Below are 23519 nucleotides of genomic sequence, written 5' to 3'. Positions count from 1 at the left end.
GACACTTCCTGTTCTGTAGAGAACACTTCTCAGCAGTCATCTCATTATCATCAGACAGGATTACAATGGCACCTATATATAGATAACACAGGATCCACCATTCACAATAGGTGATATCACAGGTCACCTCCTCCCCCTCCCTCCACAGGTCACAGAGGATGCATACAACACTCTCCCATACAAGTCAATGGGACCCTCCTGACCACTATGTGAATGGCCTATGAGTTCCATGGTTCTGTTACGTCCTCCGGAAATGCAACCTCAAAAACACAAACAAAAGGCACAACTGTGCAAAAGGAAACAAAAACTAAAGGGGAATGCTCTCCCTATCATCCCCTAACCCGGGAGGGGGCCCTGCCTACTCGGCGGACCAACCGCTCTGACAAGTGCGAGCCCACACGCTTGCCTTGGCCACTGACAAGTCCCTATAGGGGAGCCCTGGCACAATCAGAAAGACAAAACCGAAAACCAAACAAAGCATAAAAGAACTTAGCTTAGGAGCTTCAGCCAAGGTGTGCTCCTCCGTCGCTGTCCAAAGGTAACTGAAGGATTGACCAGCACAGGAGATCATGCTGGCACTGATTAAGTAGGAGCCAAGCTACTCAGCACCAGGTGCTGACTGACGTTACTCCTGCAACTATCACGCCCCTCAGCTCCAGGAGAAGCAAGGGCACACCCAAAACCTGGTCTGGCCTGCAAGCCCGCTGCAAGCCTCAGAACGCCAGCAACAGGTTCTCACCCAAGCAGAGTACCAGAAGAATTTCGGTGGACCCAACAATTTAGAAGCGAACCACATTTGGAGGTGACTTTGGAGTCACTTTCCGTTATGGAGTCAATCACTTTCCACTAGAGTCTGTTTCTAATGGGAAAATTTAAAAATAACCTTAGACCTTCTTTTAGACCCATTTAATTGATAAAATGACTAATCAGTTACAACTTTGCATTCACAGCACAGCCATAGATACTTCCCTGCTCATGTGTCCCCAAGATAAGCTGATAATCAGCCGCCAAATAAAACTTCTCCACCCTGTAGAGGAAACAAAAACTAATTGGTTGAATCTCCAGCACTGAAAATTATATTCTCACACACACAAAAAATACTGGAACTAATTACTCCTCTCCGGCGCTCCATTCAACTATAATTCTACAGTCAATTAGTATTCCCGCTTAATTGTACAATTAATGAACGTATAAATTAAATTCAGTTTATTTCTACCACTAAATGACTTGTTTGAATTGCTTTCAATTTCAAGAGAGAAGAGAAAATGCAACGTGCACACGTGCTGGACCCAACTCCCAGCATCACAATGGTCTCGGTGATGTGCAGTTCAAGCATTCCTAATTGGGAGACAATTGTTCTGTTTGTTTCAATGTAAATTTCAGATTAATGACGCAACACAATTCTGTGACTTGCAACATGGTGTCTGCAGGGTTATAAGGCTCTGAGCTATTTATGCATGAAGGAGATTTGAGGCGAAACTGTTCAAATTTGCTGACGACACAAAGCTAGGAGGGATAGCTAACACTAGAGAAGAAAGAGAGGGTATTCAAAAAGATCTGGACAAGCTGGAATAGCGGGTGGCAACTAAGAGAACGGTATTTAACAAGGAGAAATGCAAAGTCTTACATCTGGGCAAGAAGAATGAAAAACGCACATACAGGATGGGAGGAATTGGGCTAAGCAGCAGCACATGTGAAAAAGTCTTGGGTATACTAATAGATCAAAGACTGAACATGAGCCAACAGTGTGATGCAGTAGCAAAAAAAGGTAAACACAGTTGTGGGCTGTATTAAGAGAAGCATAGAGTCTAGATCAAATATCTGAAGGGTTGTTACACTGCAGAGGGATCAGCCCTATTCTAATCTGCACAATGAAAGACTAGAAGCAATGGGATGAAACTGAAAGAGAGGAGACACAGATTAGATATTAGACAGTGAAGGTGATAAATGAGTGGGACAGGTTACCACGGGAGGTGGTGAGTTCTCCTTCAATGGAAGTCTTCAAACAGAGGCTGGACAGACATTTGTCTGGGATGATTTAGTGATCCTGCATTGAGCATGGGGTTGGGCCCGATGACCCCGGAGGTCCCTTCCAACTCTACCATTCTAGGAGTTTATATAAAATGTAACTTGGTTCCTGTTGATCACTTTTTGCTTATAAATAGAGGTCATGTGGGCTGCTATGTGGACCGAGCATGGACAGAGATGTGATTTTGGAAGCTACATGGGTAGACTTACAGAACTGTACAAATGTGCTGCAGAGTTAGAATGCCTAATAGAAGTGTTAATAGTTTATTTTTGTTAATTAACAAAATGCAAAGTGAAAGAGCCAAAAAAAAATGTAAATCACATCAATATTTTACCTTCAAACAGCATCAATTCTTCTCTGTACACTTGTAGAAAGTCAGGGATTTTGTAGGATTATAGTCGGGTGTGTGATTAACCAATTATACCAATCAGCTGATAATGATCAGCATTTTCATATGTAGGTTAAAACACAGTTCCAAACAAATTTTAACTTTTTTTCTGTTTCGGATTTGCAAATAGGTTGAATTACCTAATTTTGGGGTACTGATTTTAGTGGAAGAATCAGATTCTATCTATCACATCAGATTTCCGAGATGCACAGCAGTCATACAGAGACAATAATACAGTATTGGCAAATATCGACTGGTTTTAAACACAAAAACAATTATGCTCAGAACTCAGTAATTGTTTTTGGTAATGTATTTGTGAACATGAGACGAACAAAAGCACTGAGATTTACATATTGCAACCTTCAAACTGATTTGTGTTAAAGGGGTTGTCCCGCACCAAAACAGGTTTTTTTTTTTTTTTCAATAGCCCCCCCGTTCGGCGCGAGACAAACCCGATGCAGGGATAAAAAAAAAAAAAAAGGGTAGTACTTACCCGAATCCCCGCGCTCCGGTGACTTCTTACTTACCTTGTGAAGATGTCCGCCGGGATCTTCACCCTCGGTGGACCACAGGTCTTCTGTGCGGTCCATTGCTGATTCCAGCCTCCTGATTGGCTGGAATCGGAACACGTGATGGGGCGGAGCTACGAGGAGCCGCTCTCTGGCACGAGCGGCCCCATTCAGAAGACAGAAGACAGGACTGCGCAAGCGCGTCTAATCGGGCGATTAGACGCTGAAGATTAGACGGCACCATGGAGACGGGGACGCCAGCAACGGAGCAGGTAAGTGAATAACTTCTGTATGGCTCATAATTAATGCACAATGTACATTACAAAGTGCATTAATATGGCCATACAGAAGTCTATACCCCCACTTGCTTTCGCGGGACAACCCCTTTAAGGTTGCGCGTCTGGGACCTGTGGTTCAACAGGTTTTCTTGGGTTAATTGACCTGGCTGGGAGTGGATTGTCCACCAGCCAATCCCCCTCGTCTGCAGCAGATAAATAGCAGCAAACTCTTGGGAGAGATTCATGGTCCTTTTGCTGCTTTATGTGGATAATCATGAAGTAATTCTATGTCAGCAGCACTCCTCTCAAGGCACACACCAGCGAAGAACAATGCTCGCCCCGCCATGGACAGGATTCCAGTCCAAGAGAGTCCAGATAGAAATATAGAAGTGCAGAGCAGCAGGATTATGGTGCCGAAGAACAAAAACATCCAAAGGATGTATCTTTATTCACTCGCTATTGTAAAAAAACAGCGACGCCTCGACTACCTGCTGTAGTCTTTGTGGAGCTCATAGTAAAACGCAATCACCACCATTAGGTATCACAAAATGACATACATTTGAAAACAACATAAAACACCTGTGAATGTACCTTTCTCCTCTTCCGGTATAGATTGCTCTTGTCTCTCCCATGTCGTTCCCTGCAAGACAACCCGGTGTCATAGTAAGTCAAATGCGCATGCACGAGAGTACAAACAATCACGTGATATCACGGACACCCAGTCTGTTACTGCACATGCGCGAGAGCATAGAGGATCAACCCATGTAGATGTACAAGGACACGCTTGCGTCCATTCTGAGGAGTGGCGCTTAGTGCGCCGAGCGGACATAAGAATTTGGTTTGGCAAAATAAGATGATGAAGCTTTACTCTTGGTGTCTCATTAGTCTCCCTAGCCATAAGGAAAAAAGCTTGGCACTGTGTTAGCCAGTAGAGCAAATTGTGATTATTCCCAGCTAGAGAAACCAAAGTAATCTTGTAGATAGGATACCTTTTAATGGCTAACAAAAATACATGATGTTGTTGTGAGCTTTCGAGCCTCTCAGGGTTCTTCCTCAGGCATAATGAAATAGATTCGAAGAGGCATCTATATATACACACATACTTATGACAAGGCACAGACATGGATGGGATTAATTTGCACTTCAAAGAATATGACAACAGGATGAGTAGAAAAATGAATAAATACTTAAATAGTCAACTGATAGATGTGAAGGTTTTAGGGTCCCTGAATTAGTGTTAGGGGGTCACCAAGCCAGCAATGTTATCTGTGCTATAAATTGCTCATACTTCCCATTCACACATGATTTTATTATGCCTGAGGAAGCACCCTGAGAGGTTCATAAGCTTGCTGTAACATCATGTATTTTTGTTAGTCATTAAAAGGTATCATATCTACAAGATTACTTCGTTTCTCTTGCTGGGAACAATCATATTTTTCTCCCTAGCCAGAACCAACAGTAATCCCCCATCATTCAAGGGCTCCAGTGCCCTTGATAATGATGCTCCATACTAAGAATATATTTGTGAAAGCATTCACCCTATTTTTTACTAAAGCCACCCATGTTTTTTGGGATAAAATCAAGGTGCGAATGTAAAAAATGTAAACCTGTAAGCAATGCTACAACTTTGAAATCATAGCATATCTGCCACTTGTGATCTCTATATAGGATTGCCCCCAGTATTAAAGCCATGCTTTCATATGTTTGTCTTATGTCTGCTACATAGGCCAAAGGCAATGACGGGAGTTTGTTCCCATTAAGCCGGTTTTACTGGAATCAGTAGTTGCCACTAGAGATGAGCGAGTATACTTGCTAAGGCACATTACTCAAGCGAGTAGTGCCTTAGCTGAGTATCTCCCCGCTCTAAAGATTCGGGGGGCGGGGAGGAACGGAGGGGAGATCTCTCTCTCCCTCCCCCCCCGCCCCCCGCTAGTATCATCTCTAGTCGCCACTCCTGTGGGTTATGCTAAACACCCCGCTCCATCATCCAACCATTCATGTCTATACACACACTGAATTCTGCACTTCAACATATTCAGATCAACGGCTCCTTCTTGACCTAAAAGTTGAAATCTTTGTCCCTTCAGCTAGAAGTTTCCATTATTTCAATCTAGAACCCAATAGTTCAGCTTCCTGTTTAGAAAGTTGTAAATCATGGACCAAATCATTGAGTTCCTTCTGTTCTCTGAGGTCAGGCGGTCTGTCATGAGATTCAGGGTTGTACTCTTCTACAGGTCGGCAATTAGCTTTCCTTTGATAGGTCTGATGCAATGGTTTGCAAGTTACGGACAGGAATAGGCAAGCCTTCCCCATGTGGCACAGGTCTATACACTGAAGACACATCTGCATATCCTATTTTATGTCTGGACTTACTGGAATGTCCTGCCATATATGGGAGGCAAAAATGACAATCCGCAGGATTAGTTGGCTCACACCAAACCATTGGAGCAGCAAACGGCTTGGCACTCTCCTTTCATCCGTCCATAGAGTAGTTGTGTGGGTTATGCAAGCAATATGAGGTGCAAAGTTTGTATCCTAATCCCCGAGAGCACAATCAGAATACAATTTATAAGCCTTCTTAAATAAATCAGTGAATTGGCTTCCTTTGGGTCTTTGGAGTGAAATTTACCTGTTGCCATAGTACTAACTATAACTCTGATATGTCAGAATGTTTCACTAGTTCACACAGGAAACACACAATAAACACAGATAAACGCAAATTGAGGTAGCAGAAACTCAAAAAATAGCGATACACTGAGGTAACAATGAAGAGAAGGTTACAACATGCACTATACAGCAGTATCTCTATAGGCTAATGCCAACGCCCTTCCCGCACAACTACATGGTTCTACCATCTAGTGACCATTTTTAGAACTTCATCCACTGTGTATTACATCCAAATAAAGAGTAAAGCTTAGTGACTGATTTAATTTTATATACATAATTCACCAGAAACAGGGAGCACAAACAACACAAAAACCTTCTTAAAAATAGAAATAAAATCTAAATTACATAAAAACCTTACGTGATACATCATTTCTAAAGGCAAATTTGGATTCTACACACCAAAATCCATAAGCATTGATGTATCACATCCCACAAACAGAAAGGCTGTTGACTAATGAAACAGAAACAGCTGTGTAGGAGGCTTACTTCCCTTTGAAATTGGAAAATGTCCAGCCATGCCATTAACTTAGAACTGGCAGAAACCAGGAGGACTCAGGTACACCCAACAACTACTTGGAGCAGTCTGCCCAAAAGAGGGCTTCATGAAAGCATTGTGGACAGAAATCCATAACTTCAGTGCAGAAAGAAGACGAAGCGACCAAGATGTCTGGAAGAACCTCTCTGCCAGAAGTCTTCAAAAACTGTGTGCAAGCGTACCATGAAGAATTGATGCTGTTTGGAAGGGAAAGGGCGGTCACACGGATATAGATGGGATTAACATTTCTTTTTTGTTCAGTCACTTTGCATTTTGTTAACTGAATAAAATAAACTATTAACCCTTCCATTGCTGAGAGCATTCTTACCTTGCAGCATTTTTTCCACACCTGCCCTAAAAGTTTGAAACCATACTGCAAAAAAGGAAAGGACATTGTATTTAGTTTCTGCAAAATATCCAGGTGTTGGACTAGTGTTTGTCAAATTATCTGGGTCAAACTGACCCTCCTTGAATTAGTATTTCTAATATATTTTCTGTTGTTTTCTCTTATTAATGGTTTAAAGTTTAATAAAACCTTTATTACAAAAAAGAACACCAGGGGTGCAGAATGTTACCATGCCACGAGTCAGAAATAATATGAGCTGTCCTCAGTCAAACATATTTGGACATTGCATGGCATTGTGTTTGTAGGTATAGCTAATTTGGGTCTATATCACAATCAGATCAGCCAGTTAAGGCCTTATTCAGACAAACATTTTCTCGCAGCTATCAGCTGCAAGAAGACGTCGCCCAAAAATTGCTGCCATGTGAAGCATTGGATTCCAATACATTCATTTTAGAAGGCATTCTTCCAACCTCTATTATCATCACCAATTTCATCCACTCCCACAGTATCATCATTCTCCCCACCGGTACTATCTCTGCTACCCACAGTATATATCCCCCATAGTGTCATACTATCTACATCACTCACAGCATATACTCCCACGGTATATATCTCCCTTCATAAGTTCCCTATAGTATAAATCCCCCATAGTGTATATCACCCTTCCATACTACCGTGTTTCCCCGAAAGTAAGTCGTATTCCTAAAATAAAATAAGCCATACCCTGGGTGGAAATATAAGATGTACCCCCCAAAAAAGCCCTAGCTACACTTACCTAGCAGGCACCATCCGGATCCTTGCCGCTGCTCTCCGGCATTCCGGCAGGCTTGCTTGTAGTTCTCAGCACCGAAAGAACATTGCTTGCTGGTAATGGCGTTTGTAAAGCCCGCCTCCAGCAAACAATTGCTCTGATTGGTTTTCAGAGCAATTGCTTGCTGGAGGCAGGGTGTGCAAACCCCGTTACAAGCAAACAATGTTCTTTCGGCGCTGAGAACTGCAAGCAAGCCTGCCAGAACACTGGAGAACAGCGGAGGGACCTGGACGGCGCCTGCTAAGTATAAGACATCCCCCCAAAATAAGACCCTGTGCCTCTTTTGCCACAGTATATACCCCACGGTATACATCTCTCTTTGTACTATGTACCCCAACAGTATAATCCTCAAGGGTCTAAATCCCCCATGGTATCTCCTTCATGCAATCTCTGTCACCATTGACAGTGCTAAGTCCATGCACAGATCCATGCCAAAAACTGTGGCAAAATGCACCACCCCACATGATGACTAAATAAAAAGTCTAATTAATGGTTAATTCATCTGTCGAAACAATTTCACGCACAACATGCACATTAGGTAGCTTTGACAGCCTTGAAAGAAGAAGAATGGAACAATACTAGAAGAATACTTTAGCTGTGCGAATACAATGAATCTGTGCATCATGTAACGGCTCAAACAATGAATACATTTCATGTTGCATTGAGGACAAATAGTCTTTGTGTACGGACAATATAATCATTACCAGTCTCAATGCCATTGTATTCTCTTTACCAGTTGATGTGAACATCACTTAAAGGGGCGCTTTTCAGAATGTCTGTAAATGTCTGATTGTCCCGGTAAAGTAGTGCGGTGGGCATTCAGATACTGCTGCCCTGCTGACTGGACCAGAGATAGTGCAATGCTGCATTGGAAGTAAGGGCAAGGAAGTCAGGACAGTAAACTACTGGCAGAATGCTAGGCTTGCTACATGCCCCCTCTCTGAAAGTGGATTGCAAACAGCAGAAAAGCAAAAAAAGGGAAGAACAAGTTAAAAATCAGAACTTACAGACATGGAACAGGGTGCAAACAGCAGTAAATGAACGACTAAGAAGAACCTGGTATATTTTTGAAAACCCGTTGAAAGCTCATGTACGCTTTAGACAGCATTTCCCAGTACAATCATAGAGGGTCACCAGTACATATATAAGTCATTACTTAGTTATACCATACCTGTTTCTTGGAAAAATTGGCATTAACCAATATGGCTGCTCTTACAGTTTCCACTGGGGTTTTCCAATAGATTTCTCACACTGCTGAATTTCCTTAAGGCTGGTGTCACACAGAGCGTTTTGCTAAAAAATGCAATGTGGTATTGCACTACATATAAAGTATCTTGATTTGTGGCATTTTTAGGTCAATGGCATTTTTTCAAAACGCAGCATGTTCTTGTTATAAAGTTTTTTTCTGGCACTTTCCCGATATAGTCAGCTCAATGGGACTTGAAAAATGCCAAAAAAGTTATAAATTTAAGCCCCGATTCACGCGGGGTTTTTGTATTTTTTTGCTGTGCTGCGCTCTGTGCTGAAATCTGCTTCAGAAGCCAAGTCATTTCCATCCCGGTTGGGATCCATTTCATACAGAGTGCAATTAGATTAGAAATCCTTGTTTCAGAAAAAAAGCAATTGTCAAATCCATTCTTGATTCATGCTTCTTGCATCAAATTCTGACCTCCCATCAGCACCGCGCAACGGATATCTTGAACCGTCTGACCAGGAGATGTATTTCCACTGCTCAGTGATCCAATCTCTGCAGTCTCTGGCCCCTGGACTCTTGGCTTTCTGCTTCTCTAGGACAGTAATGGTGCTGGAACCTGCCGTGTGCTGCTATAGCCCATCAATGCTAAGGAAGGACGAGTCATCCAATCAAACTTGTAGCTTGGTACACCAACATTGTATTCTGATGCAGTTTCCTTTACTATTCACTGCATGTGGGCCATAATAATTCTTCACATCCTCCTCTGACCCCTTTCAGTGACGAGTTGTCACTGTCTGCTATATCTGCTAAACTCCCACCCCCTTCCCTCCTCTTCTCTGCCCCTTGCTGGCTGTCTGCAATGGGAGAGGGTGGGGTGGGAGCTAGTGTGCACACTGGCTCCCACCCCTTCCCCTTGCTAAACTGTCTCTCTCTGCCAAATGGTATTCCGGGTGTGGCTCATAACCGCCACACTCTGCCGCCTGAATGGGCATTAAAACAGGAGTTTTAACGCCCGTTCATGCGATTTTGGACTGCGCTGTGACCATGACACGGCCAGCCAAAAATCTTCACGCCCATGTGAAAGAGGCCTTAGAGTCATAATACAGGCATTAGAATACAGTCTCATTACAGCCATTTGGAACTAACTTAGCAATAATCTAATTGGGCCTTACCGGTCCAATCTTTAAAAGGGTTGTCCAGTTGTAAACTATCAATGGCCTATTCTCTATATAGGTCATCAATAGTGGAATAAGCAGGGGTCTTTCTGTCACTTCTGCACTGATCTGATTTCTGCAGAAAGCAGATAGCTCAGTACAGACCACAGTGGCCAGGAGTGGTATTGCATGCAAAGTTACCATTAAAATTAATCTACTGCAAGCTGAACTTTGTCTGCAATACCAAGCCGGGCCAATGCAGTAGAAATAGAGCTGTCTGTTTCCTGCAGAAATCATCTCACTGTATAAGTGCACCAGCCAAGAGAACAGCTAATCGGTGGGAGCACCTGATAACAGACCCTTGCCGATCTACTATTGATGATCTATCTTGAGGATTGGCTAATCAATAGTTCACAACTGGGCAACCCCCTTAACTCCTGGATTGATAATTAGTGAGTTTGACCAGCTGTATTAACTTTGAAAGTTATCTGAAGGCTTTTCGAAGACAAAGGTAGATAAAGTAAAGTAGAAATAAGAAGTGGGCAGCTGGTTGGCAGTTACTATTGATAACCGCTCATTTCATTAGAGCATGGGAACATAGTGACCATAGTGTAATACAGAGGAGCCCTCCTACCAGGAGGTTGCAAGAATGAAGCATCTTAAAAATCACTTTGCATACGACTCCAAGCAGAGAATAACAATGGATGTCCATGACTGATCTTCTCTTGGCCTCACCTACCACTTATTTAGAATGGTATTAGTAATAGAAACCTTGCTGAGATTAGTGTAATGATGATAATGATAAAAAGAAACATAATCACAGCAGCAGGATTTGCTTCTCTGACTTGTTCCTTTTAATCTTATGCTCCGCATCGGGGTACCGTCATTTGCAGAAAAGCAAACCATTTTCTTATTTCTATAAATAAAAATGTACTTTATTCCCCTGACATCTCATTTCATCTCCTCTGGTTCCAGGTCACAAAGTTCCTTCTTTATGACGATACTTTTTCGGATAAGTTTAGATGTAACTACTGGCTTCTGCAAAATGAGCCATTTATTTATCCGGCAGTGTGATGAAGGTGTCATTAAACTGGTCCCTCTGACCTGAGATATTGGTCAGTGAAGGGCAGATCACTTAGGGTCAATTGTGGAGACCAATTTTCTGCTATGGCCCCCAAATATCAATACCAACATGGAATCATATTTATTTGTGATGCTACACATATAAAACAATGTCGGCCATTCTGCAAATGAAGAAACCAGATCTGTAACCTAATTACAGAATTTATATTATTTTCTTTATTGCTGGAGGGGGAAGGTCACCTTCGAAATTTGCATATGATTTTAATGTACATAGAGAGTTGAGTTAAGGTCCATTTAAACGGGACGACTGTCGGGCAAACGATGCCCGACACTTGTCCCTGTGTGAACGCGCTCCCGTGCTGTCACACGGGAGCTAGCAGAGTTGGTTCGCTCACGGAGCGGCCAACAGGGGGGCGAGGCATTGCAGGAGATTTCTCTACTCTCACTCCCACGCCTCTCTCCATTGAGATAACACAGCGGCCGTTCACTACTGAAGGGCCGCTGCATAAACGATGGACGATCAGCTCATCGTTCAGTTTAAACAGCGGCTGTTCAGTAGTGAACGGCCGCTGTGTTATCTCAATGGAGAGGGGCGGGGGGGCGAGAGAAATCTTCTGCACTGCCCCACCCTGCTCCGTGAGCGAGACAGTTCTGCTAGCTCCCGTGTGACAGCATGGAAGCACAGAGACACAGGGACAAGTATCGGGTATCGTTTGCCCAGCAGTCGTCCCATGTAAATGGACCTTTACTTTGTAAAAACTTTTTATTAATTATCCTGTACTGATCCTGAGTTACATCCTGTATTATACTCCAGAGCTGCACTCGCTATTCTGCTGGTGGAGACACTATGACCCAGATCTGTCATTACAAAATAATATTTATATTTCTGGGACTGCATGCATATGGGACTTTCAATGAGTGATGTATGGATGTCTTGAAGGTGGTGGCTTGAGTAGAGTTTACCTTTGTGCGAGGACAGCTCGGTAGAGTGCGGGTTGGTGGCAGTCAGACTGAAACATGAGGATAAAGTCCAAGGGCAGGCATGGCCTGCATTTATTTCAGTCCAGCAAAGAAGCAACACAAATTCAGCCTTAACTTCAGGCACAAAATAACAGTCCAATACGGGGTGATCAGGCCGTCCTAGCCTGTCCAGGGCTCGCGTAGCAGGAACACCACACAGCTGGTCACACAGCCGGTCACACAGGCTGCCAGGGTCCAGCAGCCATCTTAGCTCCTCCTGTGTCCGTGCACCTGCTATTTATGTGCACTTTGTTCTGGCTCAGCCTCAGCACCTGGGCTGATTGATCTCGCACACACCCTGGAGTGGAGGAGGTGGAATGGACAGCCCCACTATCAACCTGCCATCCATTCCAAAAATCCAGGCCCAGATATTTTTAAAGAACAGATCTTGCAGGAGACCACATTACGCCTCAGGTTTCTTACGTCTCCGAGAGTGGGACATGGAACCTAGGGGCGACGTAGCGACCGTCCACCACTACGCCCCTCAGTACCTCACACCTTATAGAGGAATAATCTAGTATCACAGCCTCCCACTATCAGCCATTAAACATTGGGCAGAAACAAAAGTTGTATAAGTTCTTGTAATGTTCTAGAAAAGGTCAGAAGAGAGCAAATAGTGGTGTAGTACAAAGTGAGCAAGACAGCTGGTTTAGGGGACAGATATTACAGACTTCTGCAGATATTTTCAGGATCTAGCTTCTGAGGGAGATTAGGTGCCTAGAGGAGGCTAACGATGCCAGGGGTGTAATGAAAAACCAACATCAGCAGTAAGGCATGGAAAGGCTGCAGCACTAAAAGTCACCACCTTCAAGAACTGACAAATGTCTTTGTTCAAAAAATGGTGCTTTCATTGTTATCTGAAGTTGTACCAAGATGCTTCTGAAGTAAAAGTGAGTTAACTGTCACCATTTTTGTATCCTTGGACTCTCTTCCTCTGGGGAGGGGTATCACACTGCACCAGATCATCACACCAGAGAGCAGAGACCAGCCCCTTAGCATCACTTCCACATTTAACTGTAGTGTAGCTGTTGGGGGAGTGCTTCACTTAGTGACAGCCACCATGGGGCTATCGCCACCAACCCACAGCATCACAGAGCAGAAAGGTGCTTTAGCCACCATCCTCAGGATGGGACTCTTAAATTGGATTACCAAAGTTTTGTGCCCTCATCAATTTGATATTGAACCATTGTGCCTCTGAATCATGTAAATGTGAGTTACACTAACCTCATTTTGGCTCTCTGGACTCTTCTTTTCCCGGGAACATTACACTAAACCATCATACCGAAGAGCAGAAACCAGCCCTTCCCCATCACTCCCATATCTCACTGTAGTTTAGCCAGTTTGGGAGTGCTTCACTTAGTAATGGCCACCATGAGGCTGACACCAACAGCCCAAACCATCACCCCCACTCTGGCTTACTACATACTCCAGAGCTGAACTCGCTATTCTGCTGGACCTGGCTATTATTGTGTCATAACTTGACCCTACCAGAAGAATCACTGGTACTTTTGAGGCCAGCTCTTGGATCTATACAGAATGCATGGGCTGTTTGTTTAATTTGTTTATACTTACTTTTGACCATGTAGCATTTTTTTTTCACCTTGTAGCCTTGTGCAATTTCTATTTAACCAGTTTTGTGGCTTAAACTCCCCTTTACCAAGATTGTCTAATGTGCATGTTATTACTGTTCTTTTCTTGTCATGTTAAACCCAGAGAAATTGGTCCATTATGCCTCCCAGGCTCTGGCGGCTGTAATGAGGCGATGGCTCTCCATACTTATCCCCCCTCAGCTCCATGCTTTCCTCTTGACTGTGGAGGAATTGAAAGCGGGAAATCAATAGCTGTCAGATACTTAAGTCTTGGGATATTTGTTGGGGAAGTGGATAGTCATGTTTGTGTCGATGCAGACATTGCCCAGGGCATGCAGTGACCTGATTAAACACTGCGTAGAGTAGTGATATTGATAAGTGACAAGTGAGAACAAGGTTCTGTGTTTGCCGGGATTAATATGAACAGTTCACCCCAGTAGAGGGGATTCTGCATGTGGTGACACTATGACATATAAATCTGGTGTGCGCAGAATATAAATGACTGATCTGGAGATAAAGTGGTTTAAAAATCGAAACTGACCCTGAAGATCATAAACCAGGACAGATGCCCTATAAAGAATGATGTATGTTCAATAAATACCCATTGGGATGATTTCACTGCCATCGGATATTCCAGGAACTCCAGAAGTCCAGCAATTAATGCTTTCTTGTCTTTAGGAGGAATATCTCCTCTGTTTCGGACTTTTTCAGTGTATAAAGGGTTCACCCGTTTAAGAACTTCATCTAATAGCTAAAGAGACTGCAAAGAACCTGACATACCCAAGCATTACACAGACAGTCCATTAATATCAATGAGAACTGTGTAATACTTCCTTTCCCCTGTGGGGGAGCTGCAGGGGAATTAAACTCTTGCTGCCAGGTTCATCCACAGATCACAGATGTTTTCTTTTATTTTTAATCTGGACACAATGTAAGCAGCTAAGTATTAGGGGACTTTGTAACAAAAGGGCATTGACCAAAGCTGACATCTAGAATCTAGCAGGCCTGAACGTTAAGGGGGTTCTCTCGTTAGAACAGGGGTGTCAAACTCATTTTCAGCTACGGCCATATCAGCATTACGGCTGCCTTCAAAGGATCGTTTTTAAGAGCTCGTTTACACTGATGTATTTGAACTCTGTATTGTGAGTATATATTTTTTTGTGTGTAATACAGACAATAGAGATGAGCGAGTATACTCGCTAAGGCACATTACTCGAGCGAGTAGTGTCTTAGCTGAGTATCTCCCCATTCGTCTCGGGTCGGCGGGGAGCGGCGGGGGAGAGCGGGGAGGAACAGAGGGGAGATCTCTCTCTCCCCTCCGCTCCCCCCCGCTCCCCGCCGCAACTCACCTGTCACCCGCGCCAGCCCCAGAATCTTTAGAGACGAGCGGGGAGATACTCGGCTAAGGCACTACTCGCTTGAGTAATGTGCCTTAGCGAGTATACTCGCTCATCTCTAACAGACAACCTAATCCCCATTGATTTGCAGTGGGGTATTCCAACATGCATTTTTCAAACGTGTATTTTACGTGCATGAAAAAGAAATTGCAATATGTCCTATTTTGGTCCGTATCACGGACCTAAATTGTCCATTAGGGCTCCCACACATGGGCGCAATACGCTGCAAATAGAACCCATTGATTTCAATAGGTTCATTCTCACGGTTCTTTTTTTGCACGCGCATTTCGCTCGTGTGCATTTGTGCACCGAAGGTCCCCATAGAAGTCTATGGGGGAGTGCAAAGAACACTCTTTCACTGCCCATATACGTTACACAGGAGCGAGTGTTTTTGCGATTACGCCTGTGTGCGGTCGCCCTTAAAGTCAACACATACATATTTACTGCATATTCATATGATCCCATTGACTTTACATACAATGTATACAAGTACTGTAACGGCACATGACTTCTACACCAGTGATTGACTCCAGTGGTCAGATGCCGTTACAGCACATCATCGTTATAAGCAAAAAAACAGCGGGCAGCCAACGGAGCATCTGCGCTGGATTAGAGGGCAAATAAAGAGGTGAGGAGTGTTTTATGTAGTTTTTTTTTTTTAATTCTAGAACATTCTCTGTTATTTTTAACCGGATTTTACACGGAAATCTGCTATGTAACATGTGAATTTCAGTATTGGTTTTCACACCGTCCCGGAAATGGTCAGAACTCGCATGAGCTGAACAGTCCAGTGGGTGGAGCTATCAGTGATTGACAGCCATCTGTGTATGACTGTACATACAGGGGAGGCTGTCAATCACTGATAGCTCCACCCACTTGACTATTCAGCTCAGGATGAGCAGAGATATAAATGAAGAGAATACAAGTATTACTGAATTTTTCCCCATAAAACTATATATCAATCTGCTCAGCTCCTCCTGCTCTGTAACATGGTAAGTAAGGCCGAAAAAAAACATGCCGATCCAGTTCAGCCTATTATCCCCCAATATTGATCCAAAGGAAGGCAAAAAAAAAAACAATCATGTAGAAGCCAATTTTCTCCATTTAAAGGAAAAAATTCTTTCCTGACTCCAATCTGGCAATCGGAATAATCCCTGGATCACTGACCTTTCTAAAGTAATATTGTATCGCTCAAGAAAGGCGTCCAGGCCCCTCTTGTACTCTTTTATCGAATTCACCATCACCAGGTCCTCAGGCAGAGAGAGTTCCATAGTCTCACTGCTCTTACAGTGAAGAACCCCCTTCTATGTCAGGATAGAAATCTTATTTCCTCTAGATGTAGAGCGCCCCCTTGTCACAGTCCTAGGTATAAACAGATGATGAGTGAGCTCTCTGTACTGACCCCTGATATATTATACATAGTTATTAGAGCGCCCCCTTGTTACAGTCCTGGGTATAATACATGATGGGAGAGATCTCTGTATTGTACCCTAATATATTTATACATCGTTATTAGGTTGTCCCTCAGATGTCTTTTTCTAAACTAAGTAACCCCAATTTTGATAACCTCTCTGGGTATTGTAGTCCGCCCATTCCATTTCTTACGTAGGTTGCTCGTCTTTGTACCCGCTCAAGCTCTGATATGTCCTTAGTGACTACTGGTGCCCAAAACTGTCCACAATATTCCATGTGTGGTCTGACCAGTGACTTGTAAAGAGGAAGAACAATGTTCTCGTCATGCACCCCTAGACTTCTTTTGATGCCCCCCATGATCCTGTTTGCCTTGGCAGCAGCAGCCTGACACTGGTTGCTGCTGCCTGCAGTGTGCTCGAGCTGACAAGTTCCCTTTAAATACTGCAGCCATGGCTTAGTGGCGAAGAGGACAAGATATTCCGAGGTCCCTAGTTACTAACCCACACATAGGAGAGGGTCGCCTATAACCTTATCTATCCATCATTGAAAACCCTGGACATATATTTGATTTAAGTGCAAAATTTAGTGCTGATCAATTTCTTTATATATCTTTAGAGAGCTCAGAGAATGTTTCAATCCACTAACAGAAAACAGGGAACCTGGAGATGGTGAGGAATTAAAACATAAAGCATATGAGAAAATTGCAGACATTTTCATTATAGAAGAAATAAGCTTTATGATCTGCGTGCAGGAAACTTGCTTTAGTGCCCCTGATATAAAATGTCATGTACACGTCCTAGAAGACATTAACCCTTTCCAATCCACTGTCTGACGTCTAAAGACATTCTGATTGAAGGCAGTACAGCTCCGATGTCAGAAGACGTCCGGCAGGGTATTCTTACTGTATATTACTGGCCGCTCTGTTGTCGGGGGCCTCTCCAGCATGTCCCATAGATCAGTACTGGCTCTAGCCAGCAGATGGCGCCTTTGTAAAATAGCTGAAAGAGAAAGCCCCCTAGGAAACCCTGAATCCAAAATTGGATTGCAAAGGGTTAAAGGGGGTCTCTGACTCTTAAACCTTTGCTGAGCTATCCTCTGGATTTGTCCTCAGTAGTTGATTGGTGAGGGCCTGTCACATGGGACACCGCAGCGTACCAAGCTGTTATATTGCCAGAAACACTCAACTTCACCCTCTTTGCTGTGGCCAGCATTCTATTCGGCTGCTCAGCGCCTGTTCATCAGAATGATTCTTGACATCCTCCGCTGACCCCTTTCAGTGATGAGTTGTTTCTGTCCACAGGATCCACTTTCACTGGGTATTTTTTCTTGACTACAGCATTCTCTGTACACTCCACATTCAGTTAGCAGTGAAATCCTGACCCCGGATAGGGTAGCCTTGATGACCAGGCCATATTGGAAGTCACTGAGGTTGCTGGAATTGCTCATCTAATGTGGATTTGCATTAAAACTGATCTACCGAAAACTCACGTGATTTTATGCTGCACTCCGGGGTCACGGAGATAATTTACATACAGGGAAGTGCCAGGGGCTATAATGCAGTGGCCATTAAGTTTAAGATATTGGGGAAGGGCCACCACCAACCTTTATCCGGCCGCACATTTTTAGTCCAATAGGTAATTATAGTTTATGTTCATCAATTATGGGTATAGTGTGTGCAGAATTGACTACAGTTAGCCTATAAAGTTATATTTCTCCTTTAACATGCCACGAAGCATAAAATATATAAAAAGCTACAATACATAAAGCACAAGAGCCTGAGCAGAGGAAATAAATCCACTAGTCTTGTTCAAATCAGCATATTCTGCATGGTACTTAAAAAAACAGCGCTGTGAAGAGATTGAGAATACTATAATACACCCACAGCCACTCAGCCAAGATAATGAGATTATACAGACTACAACCCCTTGAGATGTAATGAGAGGCTTCCTCCACACACTCTCCTCCTAAAGTTGTCTGTAAAGGGGATGTGGGGGTTTGTCCGTTAACAAGCAAAGTGAAAAAAGGCAAGGGGCAATTACTATTATTCTCCTCATTAGGAGACCAGGCGGTAAGGACAAGGACACGATCTAAACCGAGTCAATGCAGGGGGCCAAAGTGTCACGGGTGGGGGTATCACAATACAGGATTCAGGACAGGGGTGTAACTATAGAGGATGCAGGGGATGCGGTTGCACCCGGGCCCAGGAGCCTTAGGGGGCCCATAAGGCCTCTCTTCTCCATATAGGGAGCCCAGTACTATGAATAAAGCATTATAGTTGGGGGCCCTGTTACAGGTTTTGCATTGGGGCCCAGAAGCTTCAAGTTATGTCTCTGTGCAGCATGGTTTAGGTATGGGTACGGTATAGAAACAGATAGAGGGGGGGGGGGGGCAGCTCATGTTTTGCATTAGGGCCCCTGAGCCTTTAGTTACACCCCTGATTCAAGATACAGAGATGGAGTAACTAGGATATATAATAGTTATTTAAAAGCAAAGAAAGAAAAGTGAACAATGGAATTGTGATGATTGAACAATTGAACTTTTACCGTTACATCACCTGGCAGTAGCGACGGCTAACTAGGTCCTCAGAATAACACTTTGTGCACAATACAAAATAACAGTGATACCTTGTGAGTCTCAATCACAATCAAACCATATCAGAATTGTTTCAGAGAAATACATAATATGAAATATAATGCACAGTCCCTTTAATGACTAACACCCCTACGCTGTATACCTTCGTAGTCTCCCTTTAAATAATACAGCACATAACACTTGTACAAAATCAAATGTTCCTGATATTAGTCACAACTCCTAAAGCAGGCATGTTAAGTAACAAATTTAGTCACTTTCCGGTGTGCACACGTAACATTTGTGATGAGGTCGGTCTCACTTACAATTCTGGGAGGTGGGAGTCATCACTACTAACAATCCAGGCATGTGTTAGGTAAGGAGCGTATCTCTACTATTGATCTCCATGAACTTTGTTGCGGTCCAGAGGATTCCACCAGGCTGTAACACATCCAATCTCTCTCTGTCAGTTCCAGGGATCAGGCAGACACTGTCTTATATTAACTTTTGCCCCAAAAGAGGCATAGTGTCTTATTTTTGGGGAAGGGGGGGAGAAAGGGCGGGGTGTTATACTCACCTGGTCCGCTGCATCTGGGTCCCGCGCGCTGCTGATCTCCGGCAGCGATGCAGCAGGCTGCAGTGTTCTCGTCATTCACACAGAGCTCTCCTTCTGGTGATGGGGTTTTGAATACCCTGCCTCAAGCAAGCGAGTGCTGTGACTGGCGCTTGATGAGCCAATCACAGCCATTTAGTGATATCATTCACTGAATTGCGTGAATGATTGAGCGCCAGCTCTGATTGGCTGGCGCTCGATCCAATTACAGCACTCGCTTGCTGGAGGCGGGATATTCAAAGCCCCATCACGAGAAGGAGAGTTCTGTGTCAGTGTAGAGGACACGGCAGCACCAGGGACCAGTGCGAGAGACTCAAACACTGCTGGCTAGGTTAGCATTGAGAGTTTTTTCAATTTGCTAGGGCTTATTTTCAGTGGACCACTTATATTTCTCCCTGAAAATAGGGGCAGGGCTTATTATCAGAGTAGGGCTTATTCTTGGGGGAAACTCTCTCTATATATAATACCTATCTCTCATATATATATCTCTCGTATCTATCTATCTATCTAATCTATCTCTAGCTCTTATATCTCTCTTTCTCTTTCATATCTATCTATTATCTCTTATATCTCTCTATCTCATAGCTCTCTATCTGTCTCTTTCTTTCTCACATATTTCTCTCTCATATCTCTTTCTCTCATATCTCTCTACGGCTGTATAAGTTATACATCTCCCTGTATATACTGTATATAATTGCACAATTAAAAAAACATCAAAAACACATGCAGTTTTTAGTAGTGTGTGCAGTTTCTTAAAATCATATTTGGTCTTTCAATACAGTTTTTTATGTGTTTTTTTAATTGTGGTTCAAAAGTACAGTAAAAAACATGAAAACACCCTAAATCCACTCTCACACATGCGTTGAGAAAACGCAGCTCAAAATATGGTAAGAAGGTAACATCACACTGTTTGTGCCTTAACGACCAGGCCAAATTTTGGAAATCTGACATGTGTCATTTTAACATAGAATAACTCTGTAAAGGTTTTGCATATCCAAGTAATTCTGACATTGTTTTTTCACCCCATATTGTATTTGATAAAAATAGGTGATAAAAATAGACCGATAGAATTTGTGTATATTTAGTAAAAGACAAAAATGGGAAAATTTTGAAACTGAATTAATTCCAGGCCCCATTGCTAACTTGTAGAGCCATCAACCTGCCAAAACGATAGAACGCCCCCCACAAATGAGCACATTTTGAAATCTCAAGATGAACAAGGCTCTTTACGAGCTGAAACGCATTCTCTCTGCTATCTGATTATGTAAAGCACTTGGAACAATAAAGAAGATTTTTTCACTGCATGTCCATGTTCCCGTTATCTTTGCATTAAATGGGAGTAAGGAGGTTTTAAATTTCCTGGGCCCTCCCTGCCTTCTGCGTAAGTGTCCAGTATTTTGCCGGCGGGTGCGTGCGCAGAAGTTGGGGAAGGTCTGTGGAGGATGATCGCGTCGGGGTTCAATTACAGAGGCCTTCGGTAAGAAGTTTCAACTCCCCTCACCAATTGCATCAGTAAGGGGAGATGGAACTTTAAAGGGGTTGTCCCGCGGCAGCAAGTGGGGTTGTACACTTCTGTATGGCCATATTAATGCACTTTGTAATATACATCGTGCATTAAATATGAGCCATACAGAAGTTATTCACTTACCTGCTCCGTTGCTGGCGTCCCCGTCTCCATGGTGCCGTCTAATTTCAGCGTCTAATCTCCCGATTAGACACGCTTGCGCAGAAGGGTCTTCTCCCTTCTCTTTGGTCTCGGCACGAGCGGCATTCTGGCTCCGCCCCCTTCTACGCGTCATCACGTAGCTCCGCCCCATCACGTGTGCCGATTCCAGCCAATCAGGAGGCTGGAATCGGCAATGGACCACACAGAGCCCACGGTGCACCATGGGAGAAGACCCGTGGTGCATCGTGGGTGAACATCCCGGCGGCCATCTTGGCTGCAAAGAAGAAAGAAGCTGCAGAGATTGGATTCGGGTAAGTAAAATTTTTTTTTTTTTATCACGTCCCTTGGGTTTGTCCCGTGCTAAATGGGGGGTCTATGAAAAAAAACCAAAACGTTTCAGCGCGGGACAACCCCTTTAAGTTTTTAAAAAACTTTTATGTGATCACTGGTATCCATTGGATAACGGCAGTCACGTGACCGGGGACCACTCACCGCGGCCCTCAGTCACTGCTCCAGGCTCTTAACTACCTTTGGTAGCCAGGAGCAAGGAGATTTTAAATTTCCCCGGGCGCTCCCCAGCTTCTGCGCTTGCGTCCGCCATTTTACCGACGGGCACATGTGCAGAACCTGGGGAAATGTCCATGGATAAAGAACAAATCTGGGGGCCTTAGGTAAGTAATTTATCCTCACTTCACGGATCCGATCCATGAAGGGAGGTGAAACTTACTTTTTAAAAAACTTTTACGTGATCACCGTTTTTGGATAACAGCGATCCCGTGACTGGGGACCGTATAACATCCCCCCCCCCCCTATGAAATCTCCAGGCTTTCGGCTACTTTTGATAGCCAGAAGCAGGGAGATTTTAAATATCCAAGGTAGTCCATGAAGGGAGATGAAATTTTAACTTTTTTACAACCTTTATGCGATCAATGTTATCCTTTGGATAATGGCGATCCCGTGACTGGAGACCACTCAATGCGGTCCCAGGTGACAGCTCCAGGCTCTCAGCTACTTCCGGTAGCCGACAGCATGGAGCTGTCACACACTTTGACTCCGGGGCTTTACTCTACAATACAGTAAAAGCACGGCGACCCTGTAGAGTAAAGCCCCGGGATCAGTGCGTGTGACAGCTCCATTGAGTCAGCTACCTGTAGAAGCTGAGCCTGGATCTGTCATCGGGGACTACTATATGTTACCCTAGTCATGCGATTGCCGTTACACAATCCATAACGTCGATCGCATAAAAGTTGTAAAAAAGTGAAAGCCCAGACACCTAGGACATGAAAACATGTATGGATGGTCACTAAGGGCTTAAGTTATGGGGTGTCATAATGGTAACTGGGCCCCTCTAGTCTTCATTCCAGGTACACTAACAGCTCAGCGTTATGTTGATTTGGTCTTGGAACCAGTAGTACATCCATTTGTCCGAAGTGTCTCAGGAGCCGTCTATCAACATGACATCACCAGTGAGTTTAGGCCACTGAGAGCAGTCTGCATGGCCTAAACGTGCTACCTGGCCTGCAGCGTCTATGGATGTATCACCCATCAAGCACATCATTATATATAGTATTAGTGCCCCCATATGGTATTGTTACTCTCGTAAAGTATTAGTGCCCCCTTTGTGCCAATTAAAATAGGAAAAAGATTGAAATTCACCAACTGCGTTCCCATGATGAGTATTGTAAATCCTTCTGCAGCCTAAGACCTGGCACAAATGGTAGGATGCGATGAAGTCATCTCACCGCCTGAGCCGCCTGCAGGTGACATCTGCAAGTACCGAGCAATGTAAGTGGCGGGCCACGCAGATAATTTTCTGTCTAGACTGCCTTCATTTTCAACTGGATCCGCATTCTGGGGACATGGATCCAGTGAAAAGCTCAGTTCGCTCAGGGATCTAGGTAAGTCTCATTCTAGGCTCAGTCACAACCCTACAACTGCAATTATTACACCCCTGCTCGTGAATGACCATGAAGAGTGTCTTACTCTCTGGAGGACCTGGCATGCCCATGTATTATACGAACAGTCTATTAATTTCAACGAGCACCATGAAATACTTCATTTTCGCCCATGCACTAAAGAGTTTATAGGAATTTACTATACAGCTCCAAGTGAAGGAAGCTAATAGGAGCTTGGCATCGAAGGCTGGGGATATTTCTTGTTCTTCGATGAATATTAGCCCTTCAAAACTAAGAGAAGTGTTGACCTTTTACTCGTCGCAGGGGATATTTATAGTCTCTGTCACCATTTACACTGTATTT

The sequence above is a fragment of the Eleutherodactylus coqui genome, chromosome 13 (genome assembly GCF_035609145.1).
Source record: "Eleutherodactylus coqui strain aEleCoq1 chromosome 13, aEleCoq1.hap1, whole genome shotgun sequence".
Classification (NCBI taxonomy): Eukaryota; Metazoa; Chordata; class Amphibia; order Anura; family Eleutherodactylidae; genus Eleutherodactylus; species Eleutherodactylus coqui.
The sequence above is the reverse complement of the archived record's forward strand: the minus strand, read 5'-3'. Positions refer to the sequence as shown.